The sequence below is a fragment of the Chenopodium quinoa genome, unplaced genomic scaffold (genome assembly GCF_001683475.1).
Source record: "Chenopodium quinoa cultivar QQ74 unplaced genomic scaffold, ASM168347v1, whole genome shotgun sequence".
Classification (NCBI taxonomy): Eukaryota; Viridiplantae; Streptophyta; class Magnoliopsida; order Caryophyllales; family Amaranthaceae; genus Chenopodium; species Chenopodium quinoa.
Window position 1 is genome coordinate 268,234 of NW_018744570.1, and position 16,242 is coordinate 284,475.

Below are 16,242 nucleotides of genomic sequence, written 5' to 3' on the forward strand. Positions count from 1 at the left end.
GAGTTCACACTATAAATCTTGATGGCTAATTTTCCATTAAAAAAAAAATTATAGCATAATTACTTAAGTTTGGCAAAGATTTGCATTTGTATTTTGCATCGTGTTTTCTTCATTTCATTAAATTGGTTATATGTCTAAATAAATTAGGGAGGGAGTTAGAGTAACTTAATACTCGTAAAACCATATGAATAGTGCACAGTCCTCGTGAAACCTTTGTTTTGTTTTTTTAGTGACTTTGTTTGATTTTTGATATCATTACATACTTCATGGACTACCTAAACATTAACCTTTATAAAATCAAGTCTTGTTTTTTTTTTTTTTTAACAAGTCGTTTTAGTATCAAAATAATAATCTTAGTATCATAATAGTATTATCATAAATTGGTATTAGAAAAGTTGTATGTATATTGCGGCAAGGCATAAGGAGGGAAAGGTGCGTGTTGCATGTTGCTGGAAGTAGCGGTTGGCGTCAGGGCAGGCTGGCAGCGGCAGGTGGCCGGCGTAAGGACAGCAGTAAGGTGGCAGCAAAGGTGGTGCAGTTGCGGTGCGGTGTTTCTTTGAGCAAACAAGAAGGGAAATAGAGGAAGAAGAGGGCGTGAGATAGAGAGTAGAGAAGAGGGTTTTCTGATTTTTGGTGTGAGGAATTTGTAAATGATTGAGGGTCTATTTATAGTGTTTAGAGGGTGAAAAAAATAGAGTTAAAGGTATGACATGATTACTAGAAAATATGATAAGTTTTGGGGTTTGTTAAAGTACTTGTATCAAATTGAGTCTAGGTTAGTAGTTGAGTTAAAAGATGAGAAGAAATTTAGATAGATATACATATGGTTGGAAGAATGAAGATAGGAAGCAAAATTTGGATAACAAAAGGCTAGAGGTTAAGAAAATATGTTTATTAACAAAAATATAATCATAAATCAATTCTTAATTAAAACCATGTTTTGGCAGCTTCAAGTTAAAAAAAAAAACTGATTTTTTTTTAATTCCAACGAAAACCATTAATTAATTAAGAAAATAATTAAATTTGATAATTAAATCAAGTTTATCATCAAAATACAACTATAAAATATAATATCCAAAATCGAAATTAGTTGTAAATCATAAGATAATAACTAAGCTAAGGTTGTTAAGTATTATTAATAAAGATAAAATTCGGAAAATAATATAGTTAAGTTCAAAACGATGTACAACATAATTTAATTAATAAAATTAGTAAAATATGGACCGACCAAGATCATATACGAAAATAGTTAATTGTTCGAATAATTTTGGCGCCAAAATTTAAATTTATTTTGGCTCCAAATTCAAATAATTAAAGAAATTACTAATATAATTAAGAAAGTATTTTCAAAAATTAGGGGTATTACAATCTACCCCCTTACAAGATGTTTCGTCCCGAAACTTAAAATTATTTAATTACTCGAATTAATACTCCAAATTATCTTGAATTGGTTAAAATATAGTAAGTTCATGCACAATTTAAAGACTCAAATTAAAAGACTCATTTAAAGACATTAAAAGAAAAGCACAAAACTCTATCACATTCTACCCCGCTTAAAACGGAAGTTACACCCCTGTCACTTAATCACTCACCATGAAAAGGTTAGGGTACTTTGTACGCAATTCTGCCTCAGCCTCCCAAGTTGCTACCTCAACCTTATGGTTCGACCATAAATTCTTGACTATCTTCATATCCTTGTTTCATTCGGGTGCTTCTCACTTTACTATCTAAAATTCTCACCGGTCTTTCTTCATAGGTCAAACTCTCATCTAGCTCAATAGTCTCTGGTTCTAGCACATGTGCAACATTAGGAACATACTTGCAAATCTGACTCACATGAAAAACATTGTGTACCCCTTCCAACTCGTTGGGTAAGTCCAACTTATATACTACTTTCCCAACTTTCTGAAGAATCTCATATGGCCCAATGTATTTTGGGCTCAATTTCCCCCTCTTGCCAAATCTCATTACCCCCTTCATACGGGATATTTTCAGCAACACCTTCTCTCCAACTTGGAGCTCTACATCTCTACGCTTCTCATCAGCGTAACTTTTCTGTCTATCTTAGGCTGCTTTGATTTTCTCCTGGATCAACTTCACTTGCTTAACAGTTTCCTCGATCATTTCAGGCCCAAGTACAACGATCTCACTTATGTCTCTCCAACAAACTGGGCCTCTACATTTTCTTCCATATAGGGCTTCAAATGGGGGCATTCAAATGCTTGCATGATGGCTATTATTATATGAAAACTCAATCAAGTCTAAGTGATCTTCCCATGAACCTTGATACTCCAATACACATGCTCTCAACATGTCCTCCGAGGTTTGTATGGTCCTTTTAGTCAGGCCATCAGTTGTAGGGTGGAAAGTTGTACTCACCAATAACTTAGTTCCCATAGCCTTTTGTAAACTCTGCCAAAAGTTAGACAGGAACCTCGAATCACGATATGAAATTATATGTGTAGGCACTCCATGGTACTTCACCATAACTTCACATATGCCCTTCCCAACTGATCCATAGACTTAGTCAATCGATCCACAATGACCCAATGCAAATAGTGTCATTCCCTGCCCCGGTCCTTGGTAATGCCCCCACGAAATCCATAGAGATCGAATCCCACTTCCACTTTGGTACATCCAAAGATTGAACCATTCCTTGTGGCCTTCGATGCTTTATCTTCACCCTCTGACAAGTTAAGCATTTTGCCACAAACTTTGCTACTTCTCTCTTCATGTTTGGTCATCAAAAGACCTTTTTCATATCCTTATACAACTTATCCCCTCCATGATGCATTGAATAAGGAGAATTATGGGCCTCCTCCATCAGTCTTTGTTAGATGTCCCCACGTTGTTGTGGAATACACCATCTCCCTTTGAATTCAATACTTCCTTCATCTGCAATAGTAACGCCCAAAACCTTCCCTTCCTCAATCTTCTCTTTTATTGCCTTTAACATCGAGTCTCCCAACTGGTTTTCCCTAATATCATCATAAATAGAAGGTTGCATTGCCAAAGCATTCAACATCTTACTGACCACTCCGTGCTCCATCACTTCCAAATTTAAGTAATACATTAATTACATCGATCGACGCATGATTTTGTCATGCATTCCGAACTCAATACTATTTTAATAATATATTAATCCTTTATCTAATGCCCCGACATGCTTGTTAGCAAGATCCTTTTTTTATATAAATAATTGATATATATCTCAATTTCCTCATCTCCTCTTATTAATAATTAACCTCAATCACCTTCATTAATCCTTATGCTTTTGAGGTCTATTTTTACTCTGCTTTAATTTTTTATACAAACGAATTTACAAAATGACCTTTAACGTATAAACTCCTCAAATTCGTAATAATTAAATATTCTCTTAATAAAAAAACTATTTGTATATCATTAAATTATACGGCTTTAAACAACTTAAAACAAAATATATAATCACATATATTACTTTATTTTTTATTTTAATTTTTTGAAGAAAAGATTGCCAAAGCTTACTATTATTAACATAATCTTACATTTACTTCAAAATAAATGTGTGTAACGGCGCATGCATGGTAACACCTTGTCCAGTTAGCTATAGCAGTAATGTAAAATATTATAAAATAAAACTAAAATCTAATATATATATAAATAAAGTAGACATTTTTCTAGAGCATTCGGCGCGCCACATAAGTAAATGTATATTTTCGACCAATTAAAAATTAGATTTTTATTTTATTTTGGAATTAAAAAATTCGTTTGCCACCTAAACAAAAGTGACGAATGAGATTTAAGAATTTTGCCACATAAGTAAAAACAACGAATATTGATTTATTAGGATTTAATTTATTTAAAAAACTAAAAATTATTTTTTTAAATAATCATCTTTAGATATAGGATTTATATACCTACTATTATAAGATAAATTTTGATAGTGTTTATGATAAGAAATAAAAATTATTCCTTAATTATAATTAAATTAAAATTTGTGATACCTACCATTATAATTGACACATCATACGACACCAACAAAATTTCGTATCAATACAAAACCAAACCAAGCAAATTTTGTGTCATTAATTTTGTGTCAGTTTTATTAGGTCATCAATGTTTGGGTAATTCTTAGCCTAATTTTTAAAACCCATGTTTAAATGTATATTTGTGATTATTTCTTAAATTGTGTTTATTTGGGATACTTAATGATTATATGTTTATATTTTGTTTACTGAATTTTGTTTTTACAGATCAGAGAATTATATTCGAGCAAAAATCTTTGGAATATCAAAGTACGAGTTTCTTGCCTGATGATCCTATTGGATGAGGAGGTATTATATCTTTATAAATCGTTTACATTATTTAATCTTTTAATGAACTTTTTAGTTTTTATCAATTAATTTTATGATTAAAACAAATTTTTTGTGATTTAGGAGCTTAATTAAGTCATAAAATTAACTTAATTTTTTTATTTTTAATTACAGGGTGATTACGTTCATGCCTTAATTAAAGTCAACTTTGTTCTACAATTTTTTTCAAAATTGATTGAAGAAAAAAATTTACTCCATTAGATACTTTTCAGTCGTTATAAATACGAAGCAATATCGCACGCATTGTCAGTGACAATAAAATAATGATTCAATTTTCCAAAATATTATTATTTGTGCAATTGGGGACGATGAAAAAATTCCAATGCATAGATTTAATTTTGTATAATTACAATTTTAGATTAATTTTCACAACAATTATTCACTTTCTGGTAAATATTTTAATTTATTTTATAAGACTATAAAGATTAATTTTATATAAATTTTATTTTTTGATAATATGTTCTAATTATCCACTTTTATTAGATGGAAGAGATATCGGTGTGAACAAAGTTGGTGATCCTATCAAAAAAAAAATTTAATATAATTTTTTTTACATCGAAATATTACATCTAATAACTATTATTTTTAGAGTTCAAAAATATTATGAGTATGATCTAATTACAAAAATTATTTTTATGTATAAAAAACAGAGGGATATTAGGATTTAAATTATTAAAAAAAAATTATCTTATGGAATTAATGGTTTTATCTAAATACCCGATTAATAAAATGTTTTTTTCATAAAAAAAAATTTAAAACTTATAACGCAATAAAAGACTTTACCTTCTTTAAACATTTTATGTCTAAAAATTTGAAAAGACAGATAATTTGTTAGAGATCAAGAGATCACAAGAAATATACAAAATGATATATAGATGTGAGAGTTTAATTTCAAGTGTAAAAAGCAACGAATAATGATTAGGATTTAAATTATTTTAAAAATAAAAAGTTATTTTCTTTTCACATTAAAGATTTTATCCTAATATGTAATCAATGAAATATCATATTTACAATTTTTTTAAAAGATATCATATTATTGTCATATAACTAACAACAACGAATAAAATACAAAACAACAATAAATTAAGTCGCATTATGAATTACATTAAAAAAATTATACTTTTGTAATTGGAAATATCATTTTAATTAAATTATTATTTGTTTTTTTGTTTGTCTGAAATTATTAAATTGTAAAATAAATCAAATAATTATAAAAAATAAAAAAAAAACTTAGAGTATATAGGAAATATATTTTCTTGAGATATATGTATGAAAAATCGTGCATCGCACGGGCTAAAAATTATGCCTGTTACATATTAATTTAAAAAATCGACACGTTGGTTAAAACGACGAATAATGATTTATTATGATTTAAATTATTAATATTAGTAAAAGTGATGAATGAAATTTAAAAAATTTCCACGTAGGTAAAAATAACGAATAATGATTTATTAAGATTTAAATTATTTTAAAACTAAAAATTATCATTTCTAAAAGATGATCTTTTGATATTAGGATTTATATTAAAAAAAAACTATAGATTATACAATTTTATATACAAACACTTTAAAATTAAATATTTGAAAAAGGAAAATATATGTTCATTTTGTTTTTAAGAAGACGTACAATCAAGTTTTTTTTTTTTTTTTTTTTTTTTAAAAAAAACATTTTAAAAGAAACATAAATTATTAATAATGAACTAATATTCTTCAAAAAAAATTTTTAAAAAAATCAATATTCTTCAAGAAAAAAAAAATTAACAATAACTTTTATAAATATTCTTCAAAAAAAAGAAAAAAAAAACACAATAATGTTCAATTTTTATCTTATCTGGCAACCATTTCATAATTAGATAAAAAAATTTATAAGAGATTTATTTGGTACTCCACAAATATATAAGATAGGATGATATTAAAGATTTATATACATCCTCTCAAAAATATAATTTTGATTTTTTTTTCAATTGTAAATAGACAATATATACATACTATACAAAAAACACAAACATGTGAATATTATTTATCTACACTTTTTCATGGTGTGAATTTTTTTCAGGTCTAATTCGTTGATTAACAAAAAATATTGGAAATAATGTAAGTATATCAAGGCTTTCTGACGGTAAACAAAATAAATTGATTGTTATTCATTATTTTATAAGATGTATGCTTTGTTTTATTTTACCTAATCTAATTATGTTACTTATCGTATTAAATTTTGTGTATTATAGTTTCTGGTAGAATATCTATATTATTATTGTAAAAATCATTGTAGTAGTGTATACATATAACTCTATTATTAAGGACATATGATAATAAAATTTCATTATAAAGATTTAATTTATTCAATTAGATTAATTTTAGTAATGCAACACTCTTGGTAGTATATATATATACATTGCATTTAACTATTTAAAAATTTATAAAGTCATATCTTTTACTATTACTCCCACCGTCTTTATTTTAACCCTGTAGTTTTAGGTTTATTTTATTAATTTTTCATAGTATAAAGTTGATACGGAGTAAAAGAATAATGGTGGTCTAAGTTATTGTTTGTGAAAGAAAAATAGTGATTTTATAACTATATATGTATAGTTGAACAACGTGTTTTCGTTATAAAAACGATTCACAGGTTAAAAAAAATACGAACAAGATTATGATTTTATTCTAATATCTATCATACTTATAATTTTCATATAACTAATATTAGTAAATTAAGGTCGCATTATAAGTTGCATAAAAATAAATCAAATTATCCGTTTTCTAACAAGCAAAATAATAAAAAAAATTATAGGGTTAAATTAAGAAAATAATCTTTTCATGAGTTTATGTAAATTATAGGGTTAAATTAAGAAAATATCCATTTTCATCTTGTAAATCAATATTTTAAGAATATAAATTAATTGAAATGGAGATTTTGACCGTTTTAAAACGAAATATTTTATTACTCCGTACAAAACATATAGTTCCTCACTCTTCCACATTAGCCCTAGCTAGTTGTTCTCATCAAAAAAAAAAATATATATATATAAAAAATATCAACTCGAAAGGGTTAATACATTCCCAATATATGTAACAAAATGTTTTTAAAATTTAAATTTACACATGAACATGTCAATAATCTCATTAATCTATAAAACTATACAAGCATGTAAAAGATCTCCGGTTAGGAAAGAAGGAGAGCATGCATTTGTGCATGCTTGCCATGGTATGTCACAATTCTATTCCTAATATTAACTGGCTTAGGAATTAGGATCTACATCGGTTTAATGTGTACATTTTTATTGGCACACGCAATATATATATATATATATATATATATATATATATATATATATATATATATATATATATATATATATATTCATGGAGCTTAATGTCTTATTTAATTTAGAATTTTCGATCAACATTAAATAATTCAATATAATCTCATGAATAATAATAATAAAAAAAAAATTATCTTAGAAATTTCATACAACAATATGCAACTATAAGATCATCTTTATATATTTTTTAACCCCTTAAATTATGTATAGCACCAAGGGTGGAGCTAGCTAGGGTCCTGGTAGGCACGTTTTTTTAGTTAAATAAAATAAAAGATAAAGTGCATAATTATATCTTATGCTACCAACATTCTAGTGGTTAGGACACTCACTTTTCTATCAAAGGTCATTGCCTCATGGGATCAATTCTCTTGCCCAACATTATTTATTTATTTATTTATTTTAATTTTTGTGCTTAATTTTCTATTTACCCAATTAAAAAAAACGTACCATAACACATTGAGCAAGATTACTTTTCCAATTAAGATAATGAAATTGTATATTTTTTTTTTAATAATACTTTTACACATGTGCACTCGAATCATTAATTGTAGTTACGAAGTAGTATTTTTTTTTATCATGCTATTTGATACGAAGATTGTGTTTAGTGATTCCAAATCCACCGGAAGAATTTTTATTTTTTTTACATGGGTCATTGCTTAAGGCCTTAAATAATTAGAGGTAACATTTCATGGATTTTGGTATACCATAATTGAGGTTTGACAATACGATTTCCCGATTGACAATGCCTTAACACTGTAAAACCAGGAAATATATACTAGTACAAAGAAAGTGTTTAAATAATACAATAGTTAGTAGTAGGGATGTCAATGGGGCGGGGCGTCCTATCACCATCCCCGTCCCCGCGGCGGGTCTAAAATTCATCCCCATCCCCGCCCCGGCGGGTACAATTCCAAAATCATCCCCGCCCGAACCCCCATTTGGATATCCACCTCCACCTAATCCCCACCTAAGACCCGTCTAATCCCCGCCTCCGAAATACACAATCCTTCATAATTAATAAAGATTGCAAAAAGAAAAAAATTATTGTTAATATTACACATTTTTTTGTTTATATTATATTTACTGTTTTATTTTACATAATTTTGTTTATAAAATTGTATAAAAGTATATAATTTTGTTTTTAAAAATATATGAATGCGGGGATAGGGTGGGTACGAAGTGGGCGGGTGGGGCGGGGATGGGCGGGACAACCTAAAATTCACCCTCGCCCCATCACCCATGGCGGGTATGGTTTTTATCCCTATTTCCGCCCCATCACCCGCTAAACCAAGATCCATCACCCATGGCGGGGATGGGGCGGGTCTCCTATTTGACTCGTCCCACTGACATCCCTAGTCAGTAGATGTAACAATTTTTTTTGGATGTAATGTAACAATTATTTAAATGTACACATAAATATTTAATTACACGTACAAATGTTAATAGAATGACGTTTTCTCTTGCGCGCTACGGAGTAAATCTTATTTGTTACCGAAGAAGATGAAAAGACAGTAATTAAATTAAATTAAAGGACGGAGAAAAGGTATGATGATTAAATTGAGGAGTGTTTATTACCGATGCTATCTTTGTTAGGCGCACTATCAGTAACACTACAAGTAACCCTTCACTCTTCACTCTTCACTCTTATTTACCTACTACTGTATTATACTCATTACACTCTCTAAAAATCTTAACTTTTTCAATTTTAATAATGATTATCAAAGAAATTTCATCAGAAGATCAACTTCAACATTCTTCTTCGATGTTCTGGGGTAACCAACATTCTTTAATTTGATTTCTTGTTTTATTATTTGTTGTGATTCAATTTAATTAATGAATAATTTCGTAGGGATCAAGGTTTTGCCGGGAAAATCCGTTGCCGTGAGTTTGCCTAATAACTCATTCAACAGTCTTCATATTTCCCAGGTTTTCTTTTCATTCTTCACTTTCTTGCTTCTTTCTTTCTAATTTTTCTATATACTGTACTGTTGTCTAACACTACAATATATATTAGATTGCACCATTTAAATACTAGTTACTATTCCTTCACTATAATTATTTTATGTTTATTAATTGTTTTATCAAACCACTTATAAATTATACGAGTGATTTTCTTAGGAAGTATGTTTCAGTATTTGTACTGTATAAATTAAGCAATTTCCAGTAAAATTATTAAGCTTTTTTTTTTTTATTTTTTTTTTTTTTCCTTTTTAAGCATAAATAGTCTTTGTTACAGTACTTTATTTGTGAAAGATAACTGATTTGAAGGAGGGTTTTTTTTTTTTTTTTCCTTGAATGGAAGTTAAAAATAACATTTAAATCCAAGTCTTAAATATGTATTTTGTTGAATAATTTGTAGGCTACTGTAGAATATTTAAATTCGGGGGACATCAAAATGCCAAGCTTAGTCTCCGTAAACTACAATGGTGAAAATGATATACTAATTTGCTCATTGAGAGTAAATCACTATGATATGGCCGCTTTACAGTTAGATTTTCACGGACCTTGTGAGATGGTCTTCTCCCTTAGAGGTCCGAGGGGAGTTCATCTTGCTGGATATTTCTGCGACTATAGGATTCCTTCACCTACTAACCTTGTTGCCCCTCCAATGTATGTTTCTCTTTCCCTATTTATCACTTTTAAGTATTACGAGTATATTTTATGAACAACATATATATTAATTTGTTGGTTTACTATGAATGTTAATTTTTTTTGCAGCATGGATAATGGAGGAAGAGACATCCAGCAAAAGGAATCTGTGCTAAGTATCAAGACTCCTGGTCTTGGTAAAATCCACTACTTTTAAGTTGTTATGTGATAATGCAATGTTACTAATTAAGAATCTGTAAAATTTAACGCTTTGTAGTAATGTTGCTGCATTTTCATTTATGAAATATTAAAGGTTGATCGTATAATATTCTGTTCTATTTAGCTGAAAACTGTAAAGATTAAAATACGAACAATATGTTTTTAGCTTTGTTATTATAGCACTGGCATGGAAACCTGAACCTGATAACATTAGGAGAATTGTGCTGAAATTATATGATTCATTCTCAAAGATATGTGTTTGTGTCCGGTAGATGTGAAGGTAGCTATTCAAACTTCTCTAATGCAATCGATCATCTCTTTTAGGTATTGCTGATTTTGTGGGTGAAGCAGTCAAGGAAAAAGGTGGTAAATCAAGTTTCAGTTTCAAAATATTGCTACCGGGTTTAGCTGAATCTTTGAACCAAATTCCAGTTAGCCTTGAAGAGCAACTTGACGCTCAAAGTGCAGCTATCATTAAGGATGCAATTGAAAAGGCGCTAGTAAATCAAGATCTTATACAAGAAGAGAAACAACCAGGGTAAATTTTGCCTGGCCTGCATTTTTTATCTTATTGCTGAAACATATCCTTAGAGTTGGTACTTAAGTTGGAAAATTTGAAGCATGAAATATTTCTAGGACAAAATCTCCTCTTTTGTTTCTAATAAAATTTTCTGATTATAATTCTTGTCTTCAATTTCTAACATGTAAAAGTAAAACCATTTATGTTAGTTTGTTCATATTCCACAGAGGGTTTATAGGTTAAAATGTTATGTATAACTGGTTTTTTTTTTTTTTTTTTCCTTTTTCTTTTTTGTTATAATGAAGATGGATTTTGAGTAAATGTCTTGATGCTTGTGTCTATTACTATAAACAATCTATCTAGTAAGCCTCAATCATTTTCTTTACCTATGCTCAATATGCTAATAGTTCATTTTGGTCCTAACTAATACATAATTTTCGGGCGAGACAAAGATTTGTTGGATTGTTGATGGTGTGGGAATATATGTGCTTATTATCTTAATTTTTCAGTGTTGCTAAAGATGGTACCCTTAATTAGTATCCTTGTGATTTTTCAGCGAGAAAGAAAGAACAAAAAAGGGGGAGAACAAGTGTCTGCCTATTCTCCTGAAATTGATCACGGAGACAATCATGAAGAGTACGATCTTTTTAACATATTTCACCTTATTAATTTATACACGTATACTTTAATTTGATTGTCTCATTTTATTTTCTCTTTTGAATTCTAGTTCTAAAAAAAGAAAACGGAAAAAATCAAACAAGCCGCTGCCAATCACTGATGAAGTTGAATGCGAAAACAATGAAAGGTAAGGCCTTGTTAACTTGTTTTACTATACTTTTAAGACTATCATTTTGGTAGCTTAATTCTTATTACTTGGTTTTCTCATTTTTTCTTGTGACATAATTTTCATCAAATGAAGGGTAATATCTATTTTAATATATTATATAGAAATGATAATAATTATATTTATTTAGAGATATTAAAATAGAATTGACGTTATATCCACGTGAGATAAATGATTGTTCAGGCATTAATGATTGATCATGAATATACTAATGAAGGCTAATGGGTATTTTGATACACCTGACACAAAATTGCATATTGACTGTTCATGAAATCTATTTTATACATGTTTACTTTAATTCCATTTATTTATTTAGATTTGAATTTAGATGAATGTATTAAAATGGAAAATATATTCATGTCTTTTTAATGCCTTTCTAAGTTGGGTTTCTCGAATTTTTGTAATGTGAGTTTCATTGTCAATATGCATTTCTATTTTAATATCAACAATCAATGTGAATTATATTCATGTCTTAATATAATTCAAATTTCTATTCATCTATATTGTAATTTAAATCTAAATGGAATGTATTTCTATTTTAATATATTGAGCTGTTGATTTCATATTGGACCATAGATTTGAATTTGTTCCATAAATATAATAAAGGCATAAGCTTAAAAAGCATATTGGTTCAATGTGAATGAATTGTGCCTTGGAAAATTGTGGTAACAAAAATTGATGTAGTTATGATTCTTAGTCTCTCGTCTTTTATTGCTTTATCACGTTTTTCACCACCTTTATTTGCATTAGAAGTTCTGTAAGAAGAAAGCTGGATTATGTGTTGCCGGTGAAAGAAGTCCAGCCAGCTGATAGGAATGAAAAGGAGAGGTATTGTCTTTCCTTATTCTTGCTTTCTTGTTTTGTTTACATTCTAATAATGGTTAGTGCTGTTACTAATTGTGTTCGTCTCTTGAACTAGATATTTAATTGAATTTGGTTGAACACATTATATTCTAACAATTCCGTTCTATACCCACTATTAGATATGTAGTTTTGAATTTGAAACAACAGAGAAGCACATGAGCATAAGAACACAAAGATATTATTAAAGGCATATACCTGACAAATGGCCTTAAATTTTTTTTTTTATTTATTTTTGGTTAATTTTTCTTTTATCTAAATGCAACAACCCACTCATTTGTAATCCTTTGGCACCATAGCTAGATTAGTGAAACTAATTTGTTTTTCATAAGCTTCTTTGGAAAGGTTTTTTTTTTTTTTAATAAAAATAATGAAGCTAAGTTGTTAGTATATGCCTTGCTTCTTGTCTATCTAGCATATAGGAATTTTATTTTATGTGGCTCAATCGTCTTTTAAACTTAAAACCTATGCTCAGTTTGATAATTTTTTTTCTAAATTATGATATACTGTATAATTTCAGGTGAAAATGGCATGTGAATTTGTTTGTACCTGTTGTCTAAAGTATATATTAGTTTCTGATCATCGTCCTCTGCAATTATTATCCCTGCATCTTATCATCATCATCATCTTTGCTTTTTAGTGAAAAAAAAAGAAAGAAGAAAAGGGAGAAAAAGCAACTGCCAGTTGATGGAGCTGAAGGAGATAATGTTGAAGGGTAAGGCCTTAATTATTTGTTTTATTTAATCTTAATACCAAATAAGTTAAATTTTGTAAATCTGTAAAGTTTAAAGTCAATTTTATTCCTGTCAAACTGTCCATGATGAAGCTTTCAATTGATGAATTTTTCAATATTTTGGAGAACACCATATATATATATATTCCTGTCACTAAAGACCATTGAGTGATAAAAAGATAAGGTAATGACGTCGGAGGATAAAAAACTTTACTTAGAATAAGGCAAGAAAAATTGATGAGTTGATGTAGTTGAGATTGTTTGCATAAAATGATGATTTCTTGTGCATAGAATTAAAGACATGCAATTACTATTACTTATGCACAACTAAACTTCAGTTTATGTTTGAGTTTCATATAGCTTTTCAAATCGTTTTGCTCTTGACATTCAGATGTTTTAGCTGAAGTCATACTACTTGTAAGGCAGCAACATAGAGCTTTAAAATGTCACAATGATCTCTAATACTCCTGTTTCATCATGCTTTTTCTTTGACAACATCTAGATACTATAAAGTGTTATGTGCATTCCTTCTTTGATTCTTTGTTATTACAACAATGATTAATTTTGTCCTAATTTCTCTTGCTTCATTGTTAATAGACCTACAAAGCATGATACCCCTCAAACGCCTCTCTTTGAATCTAAGGAAGATATAAAGATGAAGAGAAGGCAAAGGCGGCGTGAGCAAAAGGAGAAGAAGGAGCTTGGGAAACTGATTGATGAAGATGATCATAATAGGTTTGTTTTTGTCATTTACATATAAGCTCTTTTTTCTCCTTGTTTTTGTTGTTTCTCTTAAATAATCTATTTTTAACTTTTGATATAGCATATGCTTCACAAATTAAAGATTTTCATTCTGTTGGTAGTTATTATTGGGATTTATATCAACTCTAGTAGGTTGGCCCTTTAATTATTCTGAAATTAAAATTAAATTACATAAAATAGAGGTTAGTTTTTATATTTAAATATATACTGTAAATTTTGGCATAATAGTTTGTTAGGACCTGTAAGTTATATATGAGACTACTGAAACGATATCTTTCCCTCTACCTCTATAACTTTTATATGTCTTATTGTTGGAGAGGCATTTGGAGGATTATTTTTAATTTTGAATGTCGTCCCTGCTTGTTTTGTCATCTCCATCAATGATTATTAGTTCAGTACAAGTCCTACTGTATTATTAAATTTCTGTGCTGTTTTCTTTTATAAATCCCTCCTCTGACTATAAATAATTGTTATATACATTGCCTTTTGTTCAAATTCTGTTGGTATTTTTGTCCTTTTTTTTTTAATAAACATAAAAGTTTTAGTCTTGGTTTAGGTTGAAGATTGTATAGAGTATATATATATATATATATTTGTTCTTATGATTTCACATACTTATTTACAGGAACTTAAGTTCTGTTCTAGAGCATTTGTGTTGTATTCGTACTACGTACTAATTGGGAAAAATATCATTTATGCCATTGACCTGTTTGCACATTTTTTCTACCTTTCTCAGTATTGTATTTGTTGATAAAAAGGATCTTTCACTTGTTCATATAACGATGTGCTTCTCTTTTAGGTCTTTAGCTGGAAGTGCTGGAGCTATTGTTTGTGCTTTACCCGTACTTGGCAAGCGTTAGGTGCTTGTGCTATTTTGGGTGAATGGAACTTAACTTTTCATGAATGGATCATTTTGCCGATTGAACTTGATTTAAATTATTCTAGGAAACATTGTATTGTAGGTTGGTTGATTGCCTCATTTTGTTGATTGCATTCGCTTTTGAAAATTAGGTGGAGATATTGTTTGAACTTGATGCCTTGGTTGTTTGTTTTGTTTTGGTCTCTACTTGAAAAACAAAAGTATTGAACAAGTGTTCTTTCTTTTGAGTTATTAATTTGCTTGTTACTTTTTATTTTTCTTTTAAATTTACTATATATACATATTAAAATTGTCACGTTGTGATTTAGTTAAACAATGCCGTATGCCATTGTACTCTATAGAGTTCACACTATAAATCATGATGGCTAATTTTCCATAAAAAAATAAGTAAATAAATAAAAAATTTATAGCATAATTACTCAAGTTTAGCAAAGATTTAATTTGTATTTGTATTTTGCATTGTGTTTTCTTCATTTAATTAAATTGGTTATATGCCTAAATAAATTAGGGATGGAGTAAATTAATAAAACCTTTGTTGTGTTTTTTTTTAGTGATTTTGTTTGATTTTTGATGTCATTACATACTTCATTTTGACTTAATATATGAAGTTATTAGATTTATGATCAATTTTTAATGTTACAGCTATGAAGCTCTTGTTTTTCCTGTTCTTTTTCTTTCGTCAAGAGGGAAGGGAAACGGGTAGCTCCATAGCTAATTAGCTTCTTTAATCAACAAAATAATGAAGTAAAAAATTGCAAGTAAAAAAATATAGTACAGTATTAAAACTTTGCAAGCCACCTTTGACCGATTAATTTAATTTCTAAAATATTACGGAATAATTGTATAGTTTTATCTACGGTAGACTACACAATCTTATTTATTTATTTTTAACAAGAAAACGAAAATATATTACAAATAAATCAAGGTTTAGAATCAAAAGAGGCTTCCATGGTTGCGTAGTAGCTGAAATTTGCATATTATTTAGCCTAAACCAACCGAAAAACAGAAAGTAAAGGAAAGCTAAAATCGAAAGCAAGAAAGTAAAGTAAAAGTTGATTGGGGAGCCCAGCAGCAGGGCTGAGATCATGTTGGAATTTCTTGATATAAAACAAGAGTGTTGGAAGAAAACAAGAGAGAGAGAGACTCACAAATAAAAGGGA